Raw genomic sequence first — 12,217 nt, 5'->3', positions numbered from 1 at the left:
CATTTAAAGCACTTCATGGTAACGAAACAGCTTCTGTGATAAAATTGAGAATCAAACTTAGATTGTACAGTGCTTTACTGCCACAAATACTTCATGAAGCCTTTTTTTCCTCTCTTTCTAGCTAACTGCCTGAGTGTTGTAACTACTCTCTAATTTCTACTGGCGGTTCTGAATACTTTATAAGAGCAGTTTAATAGTTATAAACAGAAATAATAAATAGTTTTCTTTTGTAAGTAGAGTCATAATGCCCCAAATGCTACTATGAATACTTAGAACTTACTAATGTTTTATATTTTCCTTCTTTTGCTACTTTGGATATCAAAGGATCAATAATATGAACAAAAGTTTTTTTATGTATTTACAAGACATTTTTTCTGATTGGTGGTAATAAAATATGCAAAGGAGTATGTTGATAAACAATATCATGCTTTTCAGTTAATATAGATAGCAACATAACTCAGACAATCTACCTCATTATTTATCCAAAAGGTATTTATATGTGTGGTATTATTGTGCATATGAGATAAATTGTAGAGTTTGCCCTTTGCTTAAAGGACTGAAAACTAAGATTTCAGTAAACCCACACCAAAAGTGTCTTAGAGATACTGGATGAAACTTTACTTTTTCCTTCTTGCATTCTTACACACAATTCCAAGAACTGTATGGAAAAGTCAGCTGCCCTTTTAGGCATTTTCTTGATCCTGTATAGAAAGATAGTATAGATTGTTTATTACAGTTCATACTGTAAGAAGGTAAAAAATCTGGTCTTCATGTTGGGAGAGTGGAATTCATTATTTCTCTACCAAAATTAATTTCAGTGTACTTTTTAAAATTTAAAATCTTAATTCCAAAAAAATAAAAAAATAAAAATCTTAACTCCCATTATGACACTTTTTTGATAGACTTTCACTCTATTGGGGAGGGAGATCTTTTTATTTTTCTAACCTTTTTTTCTTGAAGTGATTTGGTTAAGCAGGAAAAAATAATGAAGGAGTTTTGACACCACATCCCCTATTCTATTAACCAAACTACATAATCCTCTCCTGTGCTCAGTTTGATTTTCCTTTATTGAATTTTGTTTTCTGCAATGTTCTCATTTCCCTTATTAGATTAAATCAGATTGTTCTTACCCATCCAACATTATCCCTTTGGGAGAGCAAAATTCAGTCTCCCGAGAGAAAAATGTAAAGAAAATCTACTTAGAGAAGATTACTCAGCTACTGTTATTATCCGTTTCCAATTTCCTTTCTGCTTTACAGAGTAAGTTTGACTCATTCCCTGATGGCAAACTTTCCTTCCTTCTACTTGTAACAAGAATGAGGACAGGGCATCTATAATAGATGACTCCTAATGTAAAGTGCAGAACCTCAGAATTGATACGACTTGTTATATACAATAGGTCAGGGAAATTCTTAGATTATTGCTTCTGCTTACAACTACTGCATTTGAAACCAGAAAACAAACAAACAAAAAACACTCAACCAAGAATTATTTAGGAACTTCTATTTGGTTACCTCTAAGCTGACACCCAGGTGATGCGCTTTTGGTGCTCATGATGGAACTGCTGAAGACCTGTCAACAACGAAGATGTGAGAACAGAGCAGCTTTATCTGTATTGCTTTGCATTTATTTCACTTCTGCATAGATCCAAGAGAAAGCTCAAGACACACAATCTTGGTGAAAGTTAGGTTTCTCTTCTCTACAAACTGCCCTTTAAGCCTCAAAATGGAGACTTCCAAGAAATTTCTCTTTTTAGATTTTCAAAATTGCAGAGAAGCAGTTAACTTTTTCGTTGTAGTACCGATTTTTTTTTTTTTTTAAAGTCTGTTCTGGTCCAAAAATTTAAAAGTACATGATAAACCTAATGAATCTTAGAACTAAATTGTGTGTGTGTGGGTTTGTGTGTGTGTTTTCTAACCTAGCATCTTAAATTCTCTTGAGGTCACCCTGTCAACATCAGTTCTGTGGCCTGGATTTAGTTGAATCAATCCTAATTGCAATTCGGCACAGGTCTGGTCCTTTGTGGAGATTGCAGATGAATGACAGTGCAGTGGCAGGGAAGATAAATATGCTGGCAAATAAGATCCCAGCACTCACAGAAGGTGGAATAAATTACTTTACCAATAGAGTGGAGGTAATACATTGGAGAGAAAAAGTGAAATCAAAGCCAGTTTAATACTAAGTTTGTTAAAAGTTTAAAATAAAGCATTTTAGGCTTATGTAAAATACTGAAGACAATTCGTTTTTATTTAGAACGCATTCCATTGCTCTCTATCATGAAAAATAATGGCAGACACTAATTTTGTTTATGCAGATGACAGCCTGGAACAATTTTAATTCATGTAACATCCACTAGTAGCTGAAGGCTGGTGGTAGCAGTGGTATAGCATATTGATTAGTAATTTGATAAATACACAAAATGGCACATTGAGCTTTAGGTACTTCATGCAAAATGTATTTAAATGACCTTGACTAATTAGAGTGCATAGCTGTGAGGCAGTACCATATGAATAAGAGCCACTTTGTGGGTCTAGAGATTTATATCCTTCTAAGACAGAGAATAGGAAGAGACCTGCATACAGATACTGACTTCTGTCAAGGAAGAAGACATAATATGTCATCGGGAGAAATTTTTTTTTTCATTGTGAGACTTATTCCCCTTATCCTATGAAATTAATTCAATGATTTTATATGTAAAATATATTTCACAGGTTAACTGGACTCTAGACAATGTAAAAACATGTACTTTACTAAAATTGAATAGTCAGGGGTGGGGAGATTAACAACATGGCGCCAGTCAGGCTCTCTCACCTCTGGGTTCTCACAGAACCCAGCAGCATTGCGCATGCACGTCACGTTGTACCTGCTTGGCCACCGGCTACTTTCGACATATAAGCTCCACCTGGAAGAAGCCCTGAAGGGTTTGTGTGCAGTTATGTTGTGTTATGTTACGTCTGCTGCTACGGCTGCTACACCAGCCAGGAGCGAATAGACGTGTCTGCAGGTCCTACGGCTCCTTGCGTTTTCTTCCAGCCTCTTAGCTTGGGTTTGCTTACCATAGGTTCAGAGAACAGTGAGATACAGTGAGACAATTGGCGCTATGAGCAGGATCAGCAATACGTTAGACAAAGCTTTTTAGAGCAATATGAAATAATTATTTTATATTATACTTAAGGATGAATATCAATTCTTCATATTATTTACCTCTTTAAATTTTATAGCTGCATGAAGTGTAAAGTTCCAAAATAATGTTATCCTTATAGACTATACATCTACAGTTTACTATTACCTATTAATATTAGGTATCATATAGTTGTATATGAAATTAAACTTTCTCATTAGGTTTCATGGATGAAGTTTAGGTTTTTACTGTATTCTTATGGAAAACTTTTTGGTAAAAGTAAAGTGCTCTAAGAATCCATAGACAACTCAAAAATTTATTAAAAATAAAACCTTCCTGTTTCACTTGGCTATAAATTTCATTACAGCACTGGCTAATAAATAGCATATCATAAACAGGTGGCTCAGTTTTTATCCCCTGCCATATAATCTCAGCATTTCTTTGAAGTGTATTGTTCTTATAAACATAAATAGAAGCTTCTGGAAGCAAAGTAAGCAGGGACTGAAGGTTGAGATTTTTATATAAATATTCAAAATCTCTGAAATAAGTTTAGGCCCATATGAGTTACTCTTAGCAACATAGGTTTACCAATTGTCCAGAGTTTCTTAAGGATGCATTTCAGTTGCTATGAAGGATCTCAAATACAACTGATCATTTGTCCACTATTTCAGTGCACTATTCTTGTATTAGAAATTTTGTAGGCTTGCTTCAATTATGGGTAAAATATACAGACCAGAAAGAGGAGGAGTGAATTAAATCCTTCAGTAACTTAACTCAAAGTCAGTATATATATATATATATTTATTCCAAATGCCAGTTAAATTCAACTATTCACTCAGAGTATCTCTAAATGAATTCAGGTTATGTCAAATACAAGTTTCTCTGACTCTCCAAAATCATACTTCTTCTCACGTCATTGCTTAACAACTTCAGAGAGCTGCCAGAGACTAGTTCAATTTGGTTTTCTTTGTGAGAAGTATGATTTTGAAAGAATAGATTTCTAAGAAGACTTTTTAAAAGCCTTAAGGAAAAGTTTGCTAGGAGATTGATATTCTCTTTTATCAACCTATTTCCTGTAGCAGTTATTGAATATTTTAAAACTGGAGAAGACTTAAAATCTCTACACAGCCTAAATCTTTAGTAGTAAATGATAGGTTTATGAATATTAATTAAAAAAGATTGCTATTACTTTAAATATTTTATATATATAATCTTGATTCAAGTAAACAAAAGTGAATTAGAGGTAGTAATATTCATTTGGTATTAACCATTGGCCAGGTATTCTATCATATTTGTAACTTTAAAATACAAGATCAGACATATCATCACCTGTGAAAAGCAGTATTAAAGGGGTTAAAAGTAATTCCATGGCAAAATTATGCAAATATTATAATAATCAAGAAAGTGGAAATTTTTGAGAAATTTAATGAATGTTTGAAAAAATGAGTCATGTGAAGAAGAAATTAGGTTGAGCTGTCCTATGAAGGTGAAGGTAATTTAGATACTCTCTTAAACAAAGAGAATATTAGGATGATAACCTCTATTTTAAGAAAATTATAGAAGGAACTCAACTGCTGCCGCTGCTGCTAAGTCACTTCAGTCTTGTCTGACTCTGTGCAACCCCATAGACGTCAGCCCACCAGGCTCCCCCGTCTCTGGGATTCTCCAGGCAAGAACACTGGAGTGGGCTGCCATTTCCTTCTCCAATGAGTTAAAGTGAAAAGGGAAAGAAGTTGCTTAGTTGTGTCTGACTCTCAGCGACCCCATGGACTGCAGCCTACCAGGCTCCTCCATCCATAGGATTTTTCAGGCAAGAGTACTGGAGTGGGGTGCCTAGAGGCCTTTAATCCAGCCTAGGTTTCTCCCATCCAAGCTAAAGTAGAAAAATCTTTGCAGAATTGACCTTTAAACAAAATTACCTATTCAGTTACATCATTGGATACAATGTTACATAACCCGTGCAGATGTAAAACTCAGTGTTTAGTAAAGGGTAGTCCAACAACTGCAGTGCTTGAGATGTCTGCCTTCCTCCAGGCTTCTGAGTCAGGATCTCTGGGGCCAGAGCTCCAGAATCTGTAGTTTGAAGGAGCATCATGAATAAGTCTGATGTACTGTAAATCTTGAGATCCACATGGTAAATACTTATTATCTGAGAGATTTCAGTTTATAAGGTAGCATATAGGACAGATAATCTCTATTGATTTCTTCCACCACCATCATTTTTTAGAGATCAGGACAGTATTACTGAAAACCATAAATCTGAAGAGGGATGGCTAACATTTTTACAAAACTGTTGAAGAAGGTAAGGTAAGCTAATATAAAACTCCTGAATTTACTGCAGTAAAGAATACATATTGTAATTCCTTCTGACAGAAGACCATAAATGTCCACATCCTTTTATTTTGAGAAAAAGGTAATAATTCATATCAAATTTTGTACACCAGTTTAGTTCCCCCATTACAAGTTGCTATTGCAGAGAAATGGACTTCAAAGCAAGTGTGCTACATGTAAATGCCTTAAATAAAAGAAAAACGTACAACACAAGTTGCCCTTATTGAAATTACCAAAAGAAATCCATTCACGTGTCTTGTCTTATCCTTACTTCTAAAGAATATGAATTTGGTGCTAGTTACGCTTTAGGCAAAAATTAGTAACAGGACTTTAAAAATGCCGAATCCATGCCAGATTTACTCCTTTATTTACTCTTATATATACATGTATATTATCAAGAGTGAAACAGATCGCCAGCCCAGGTTGGATGCATGAGAAAAGTGATCAGGGCTGGTGCACTGGGAAGACCCAGAGGGATGGGATGGGGAGGGAGGAGGGAGGGTGATCAGGATGGGGAACATATGTAAATCCATGGCTGATTCATGTCAATGTATGGCAAAAACCAGTACAATATTGTAAAGTAATTAGCCTCCAACTAAGAAAAAAAAAACCTCTTAAATATAAACAGAAAGGGAAGAGGCAAAGTACTTTTAGAAAGGTTGTCTTCGTTCCTTGATCTTTTCTTTGTTCTTTCCTATAGAGACCTCATTTATTTGCATAGCTTCAGCAAAGTATTCTCCAGTCTATATCTACAGTCTTATTCTCTCCTTCAAGATGGTATCACATCCCCCAAAACACTAGGAATTTCTACTTGCTTATCTTTTTGTTACTCAACATGTCTAAAACAAGACTCATGACCTTTCCCCCCAAACTAACACCTAGTCTTGGCTTGCCTATTTCTCTTAATGATAACACTATTCTTCAAAGCCTACAGCCTCTAAATCTTGGACTCAGCTTTGTATTTTTCTTCCATCCAACCCCCATCAATCTGCAATATAATCAATCACTACTTCCTGATGATTTTTCCTTTGTTCTTTAACATTTGTATTTTACTTTCAATTCTTTCTTTCCTGACCCTATTTCAGGTCTTAGTCATCTGAAACTTGGACTTCTGTTATATTTCTGTATTGGGGTTCTCTTATAGAAAATAGAACTTGATCAGAATTTTGAAAAGTGGAGCATGAATATATATAATAGAAATATGCTTATGTGTACATATGTATACCTATCTATATATACATACATCCATTATATATATATGTGTGTATATATATATATATATAATATATGTATTTATGTGTTTGCATGTGTATGTTTATATGCTGCTAAGTTGCTTCAGTCATGTCTGACTCTGTGCGACCCCATAGATGTCAGCCCACCAGGCTCCGCCATTCCTGGGATTCTCCAGGCAAGAACACTGGAGTGAGTTGCCATTTCCTTCTCCAATGAAGGAAAGTGCAAAGTGAAAGTGAAGTCGCTCAGTCGTGTCCGCCTCTTAGCGACCCCATGGACTGCAGCCTAGCAGGCTCCTCTGTCCATGGGATTTTCCAGGCAAGAGTACTGGAGTGGGGTGCCATTGCCTTCTCCGATGTTTATATGAGTCAGTACTAACCCCTCTCTTTCCTTTGCCTCCCATATGAGTTCTGTTAAATTTCTATTGGCTCATAACTTATCCCCCAATATTTTTTATTACCACCCATCTGCATTACCATCTCTTATTTCAGCTGCAGTAACTTTCTTCCTAATGGTTTTATATGTATCTATACTTGCACTTATATTCTCTATAATAGACATAGTCATATTCTGCATCAAATTCCCATAGGATTTCAAAATATACAATTTTTTGTCTTTATCTACAATTTGCAATATGATTTTTCCTTTTCAACATCTTTTTGACATCATGTAAAGCCTTTCCCTTGACCATTTTTAGAGTCATACTGGACTTCTTTTGCTTTTGTAAGGCCCACAGGCTCATTTTCATATCAGAAACTTAAAGGTCCCCTCCGGAGATGTTTCCATGATTTGACTACTTCTTGTTATTCAGTTCTTGAGTCAGCTGATGCTTCTTCAAGACATTTTTCTTAATCATAATTTCTTCATGATGATCTTGTCTAAAGTGGTCAACCTGTCCGCTAGCATCATTCTGTATTCCATTCCCTGGCCTTATATTTTTGCAGCATTTATCAATGCTGAAAATGTATCATCATCATCTTTCTCTCCAAACTTTAACATTTAAGCTCCAGAAAGAGGAACATCAGTGCCTAGAATAACACTTGACATTCCTCCCAATTCCCAAGAAGGGTAGTACTAAAGAATGTGCTAACCATCAGACAACTGCACTCGTCTCCCATGCTAGTGATGTCATACTTAAAATCTTGCATTCTAGGCTTTTGCATCATGCAAACCAAGAACTGCCAAATGCCCAAGCTGGGTTTAGAAAAGGCAGAGGAACCAGAGACCAAATTGCCAACATTCACTGGATCATAGAGAAAGCTAGGGAATTCCAGAAAAACATATACCTCTGTTTTATTGACTGTATCAAAGCCTTTGACTGTGTGGATCATAATAAACTGTGGAAAGCTCTTAAAGAAATGGAAATACCAGACCATCTTACCTGTCTCCTGAGAAACCTGGATGTGGGCCAAGAAGAAACAGTTAGAACCCTGTATGGAACAACTGGTTGGTTCAAGATTGAGAAAGAAGTAGGACAGGTGTCTGCTGTCATCCTGTTTGTTTAATCTCTACACTGAGCACATCATGAGAAGTGCTGGGCTGGATGAGTCATAAGCTGGAATCAAGATAGGTGAGAGAAACATCAACAGCCTCAGATATGCAGATGATACCACATTAATGGCAGAAAGTGAAGAGGAACTGAAGAGCCTCTGAATAAGAGTGAAGGAGGAGAGTGAAAGAGCCGGCTTAAAACTAAATATGAATAAAACTAAGATTATGTCATCTGGCCCCATAACTTCATGCCAAATAGAGGGGGGATATGTGGAAATAGTGACAGATTTCCTATTTTTGGGCTCTAAAATCACTGAAGATGGTGAAATCATCATCACTGCTGCCTTGAAATCAGAAGATGTTTGCTTCTTGGCAGGAAAGCTATGACAAACGTAGACAGTGTGTTGAAAAGTAGAGATATTACTCTGCTGACAAAGGTCCATATAGTCAAGGCTATGGTCTTCCCAGTGGTCACATATGGTTGTGAGAGCTGAACAATAAAGAGGAGAGTGCCAAAGAATTGATGCTTTTGAACTGTGGTGTTGGAGAAGACTCTTGAGAGTCCCTTGGAATGCAAGGAGATCCAACTAGTCAGTCATAAAGGAGATCAACCCTGAATATTCATTGGAAGGACTGATGCTGCAGCTGAAGCTTGAATACTTTGGTCACCTAATATGAAGAGCCAACTCACTGTAAAATACCCTGCTGCTGGGGAGGATTGAAGGCAGGAGGAGAAGGGGATGACAGAGGATGAGATGGCTGGATGGCATTACTGATGCAATGGACATGAACTTGGGCAAACTTTGGGATATGGTGAGGGACAGAGAGGCCTGGCATTCTGCTGCCATGGGGTCACAAAGAGTCAGACACAACTGGGTGATTGAACAACAATGAATGTGTTAGGCATTTGAAAGTAGGGGCTTTCACTGAGATTATTAAAAAAGGATGGATACTGTGGGGCCTGAGCTAGAAGTAAAAGGTCTCCTTCTGTGAAGAGTTTCTGTATATTCTTAATACTGGGTTTGATTTTATAAACCAATTTAGCAGGTTTCCTTATGTCTTCTAAATCCAGATTGGCTAGAGGTCCTTAAACAAAGCATTTATGTGGCATAATGAAAACTTTATTCAATTTAAAAAGAAAAGGAACAATTCTAAATACACTATTTAAAAAGTCTTTCTCAAGAATGGTTATTTCAGGAAATATAAGTAAATATAAGCATATACATATGTAAGTAAATACAAGCAGAGTACATCATGAGAAACACTGGACTGGATGAAGCATAAGCTGGAATCAAGATTGCCAGAAATATCAATAACCTCAGATATGCATATGACACCATCCTTATGGAAGAAAGTGAAGAAGCACTAAAGAGCCTCTTGATGAAAGTGAAAGAGGAGTGTAAAAAAGTTGGTTTAAAGCTCAACATTCAGAAAACAAAGATCATGCCATCTGGTCCCATCACTTCATGGCAATAGATGGGGAAACTGACAGACTACTTTTTTGGGCTTCAGAATCACTATAGATGGTGACTGCAGCCATGAAATTAAAAAACACTTACTCCTTGGAAAAAAAGGTATGACCAACCTAGACAGCATATTAAAAAGCAGAGACATTACTTTGCCAACAAAGGTCCATCTAGTCAAGGCTATGGTTTTTCCAGTGGTCATGTATGGATGTGAGAGTTGGACTATAAAGAAAGCTGAGCACAGAAGAATTGATGGTGTTGGAGAAGACTCTTGAGTCCCTTGGGCAGCAAGGAGATCCAACCAGTCCATCCTAAAGGAAATCAGTCCTGGGTATTCATTGGAAGGACTGATGTTGAGGTTGAAACTCCAATACTTTTGTGACCTGATGCAAAGAGCTGACTCATTTGAAAAGACCCTGATGCTGGGAAAGATTGAAGGCGGGAGGAGAAGGGGATGATAAGAGGATGAGATGGTTGGATGGCATCACCGACTCAATGGAGATGAGTTTGAATAAACTCTGGGAGTTGGTGATGGACAGGGAGGCCTGGAATGCTGGAGTCCATGGGGTCACAAAGAGTCGGATACAACTGAGAGACTGAACTGACTGAAGTAAATATTAAATATTAACAGTTTAACATTTTTGTTCAGAAACTATGGTGCATTGTATCTACTAATGGTAACACATTTGTATATAATACGGTATGCCAGGTATTCTTCTATCAGCTTTATATATGTTAGTTAAATTATCTTCAACTACTCTGAAGGAAATTACTATTAAGTCTTCTGTTTTACATATGGGAAATTGTTACAGAGAAATTTGGTAACTATCCCTATCATATAAATTGTAAGTGCAGATGGATTCAGAATCTCTTTGTTTAACCATGATGAAGAATTGCCTTCCTATTCTCACGCAACAGTGGGGCAAAATAAAAGGAAACAAGGATTAGGTTATGGGAAAGAATAATGAGGCCAAAAATGCAGAAACAAACTTGGGGCAGTAAAAAGCAAAGTAAGAATACACAATAAACTTGGGAAACACTTCTAAAATACATAGAAAATAAAGAATAGTGAAAAAGAGTAGAGTGGAGATAGTGGACAGTAGAGAACAAATCGTGAAGACATAAATATTAGCTATTACATAATAAGCAAAAGTAAAATCCTATGCTGTCAGGAACAGTACTACATAGAAACCTGGAATGTTAGGTCTATGCTGCTGCTGCTAAGTTTTTCAGTCGTGTCCAACTCTTTGAGATCCTACGACTGTAGCCTGCCATGTTCCTCTGTCCTTGGGATTCTCCAGGTAAGAATACTGGAGTGAATTGCCATGCCCTCTTCTGGGGGATCTTCCCAATGCAGGGATGGAATCCACATATCTTTCATCTCCTGCATTAACAAAGCAGGTTCTTTACCACTAACACCACATAGGAAACCCCATTAAGTCCATGAATCAAGGTTAATTGAATGTGGTCAAGCAGGAGATGGCAGGATTGGACATTAACATCTTAGGAATCAGTGAACGAAAATGGATGGTAATGGGCAAATTTAACTCAGATGACCATTATATCTACTACTATGGTCAAAAATCCCTTAGAAGAAATGGAGTAACCCTCACCATCAACAACAGAGTCTGAAATGCAGTACTTGGGTGCAATCTCAAAAACAATAGAATGATCTTGGTTCATTTCCAGAAAAACTATTCAGCGTCACACATCACAGTAATCCAAGCCTATGCCCAACCATGGATGCCAAAGAAGTTTGAGTTGACCAGTTCTATGAAGACCTACAAGACCATCTAGAACTAACACCGAGAAAAGATGCCCTTTTCATCTTAGGGGGATTGGAGTGCAAAAGTAGGAATTCAAGAGATACCCAGAATAACAGGCAAGTTTGGCCTTGGAGTGAAAAATGATGCTGGGCAAAGGCTAACAGAGTTTTGTCCAGAGAGCACAATGATCATAGCAAACACCCATTTCCAACAACCCAAAAGAGACTCTACACAAGGGCATCAAAATATGATCAATGCCCGAATCAGATCGATTATGTTCTTTGCAGCCAAAGATAGGAAACTCTGTACAGTCAGTCAAAACAAGACCTGGAGCTGAGTGTGGCTCACATCATGAACTCTTTCTTGTATAACTCAGGCTTAAATTAAAGAAAATAGGGAAATCCACTAAGCCATTTAGGTATGAGCTAAATCAAATTCCTTATGATTATGCAATGGAGGTGATGAATAGATTCAGGGGAACAGACCTGAAGAACTGTGGATGGAGGTTTGCAACATCATACAGGAGGCAGTGACCAAAACCGTTCCAAAGAAAAAGAAATAGAAGAAGGCAAAGTAGTTGTCTGAGGAGGCCTTACAAATAGCTGAGGAAAAAAGAGAAGTGAAAGGCAAGGGAGAAAGGGAAAACTATACCCAACTAAGTGCAGAGTTCCAGAGAGGAGCAAGGAGAGACAAGAAGGCCTTCTTAAATTAAAAATTCCAAAGAAATCAAGGAAAACAATACAATGGGAAAGACTAGAGATCTCTTCAAGAAAATTGGTGATATCAAGGGAACATTTCATGCAAGGATA

Source organism: Cervus elaphus, chromosome 13, assembly GCF_910594005.1.
Source record: "Cervus elaphus chromosome 13, mCerEla1.1, whole genome shotgun sequence".
Classification (NCBI taxonomy): domain Eukaryota; kingdom Metazoa; phylum Chordata; class Mammalia; order Artiodactyla; family Cervidae; genus Cervus; species Cervus elaphus.
This window is presented reverse-complemented; position numbering follows the sequence as displayed.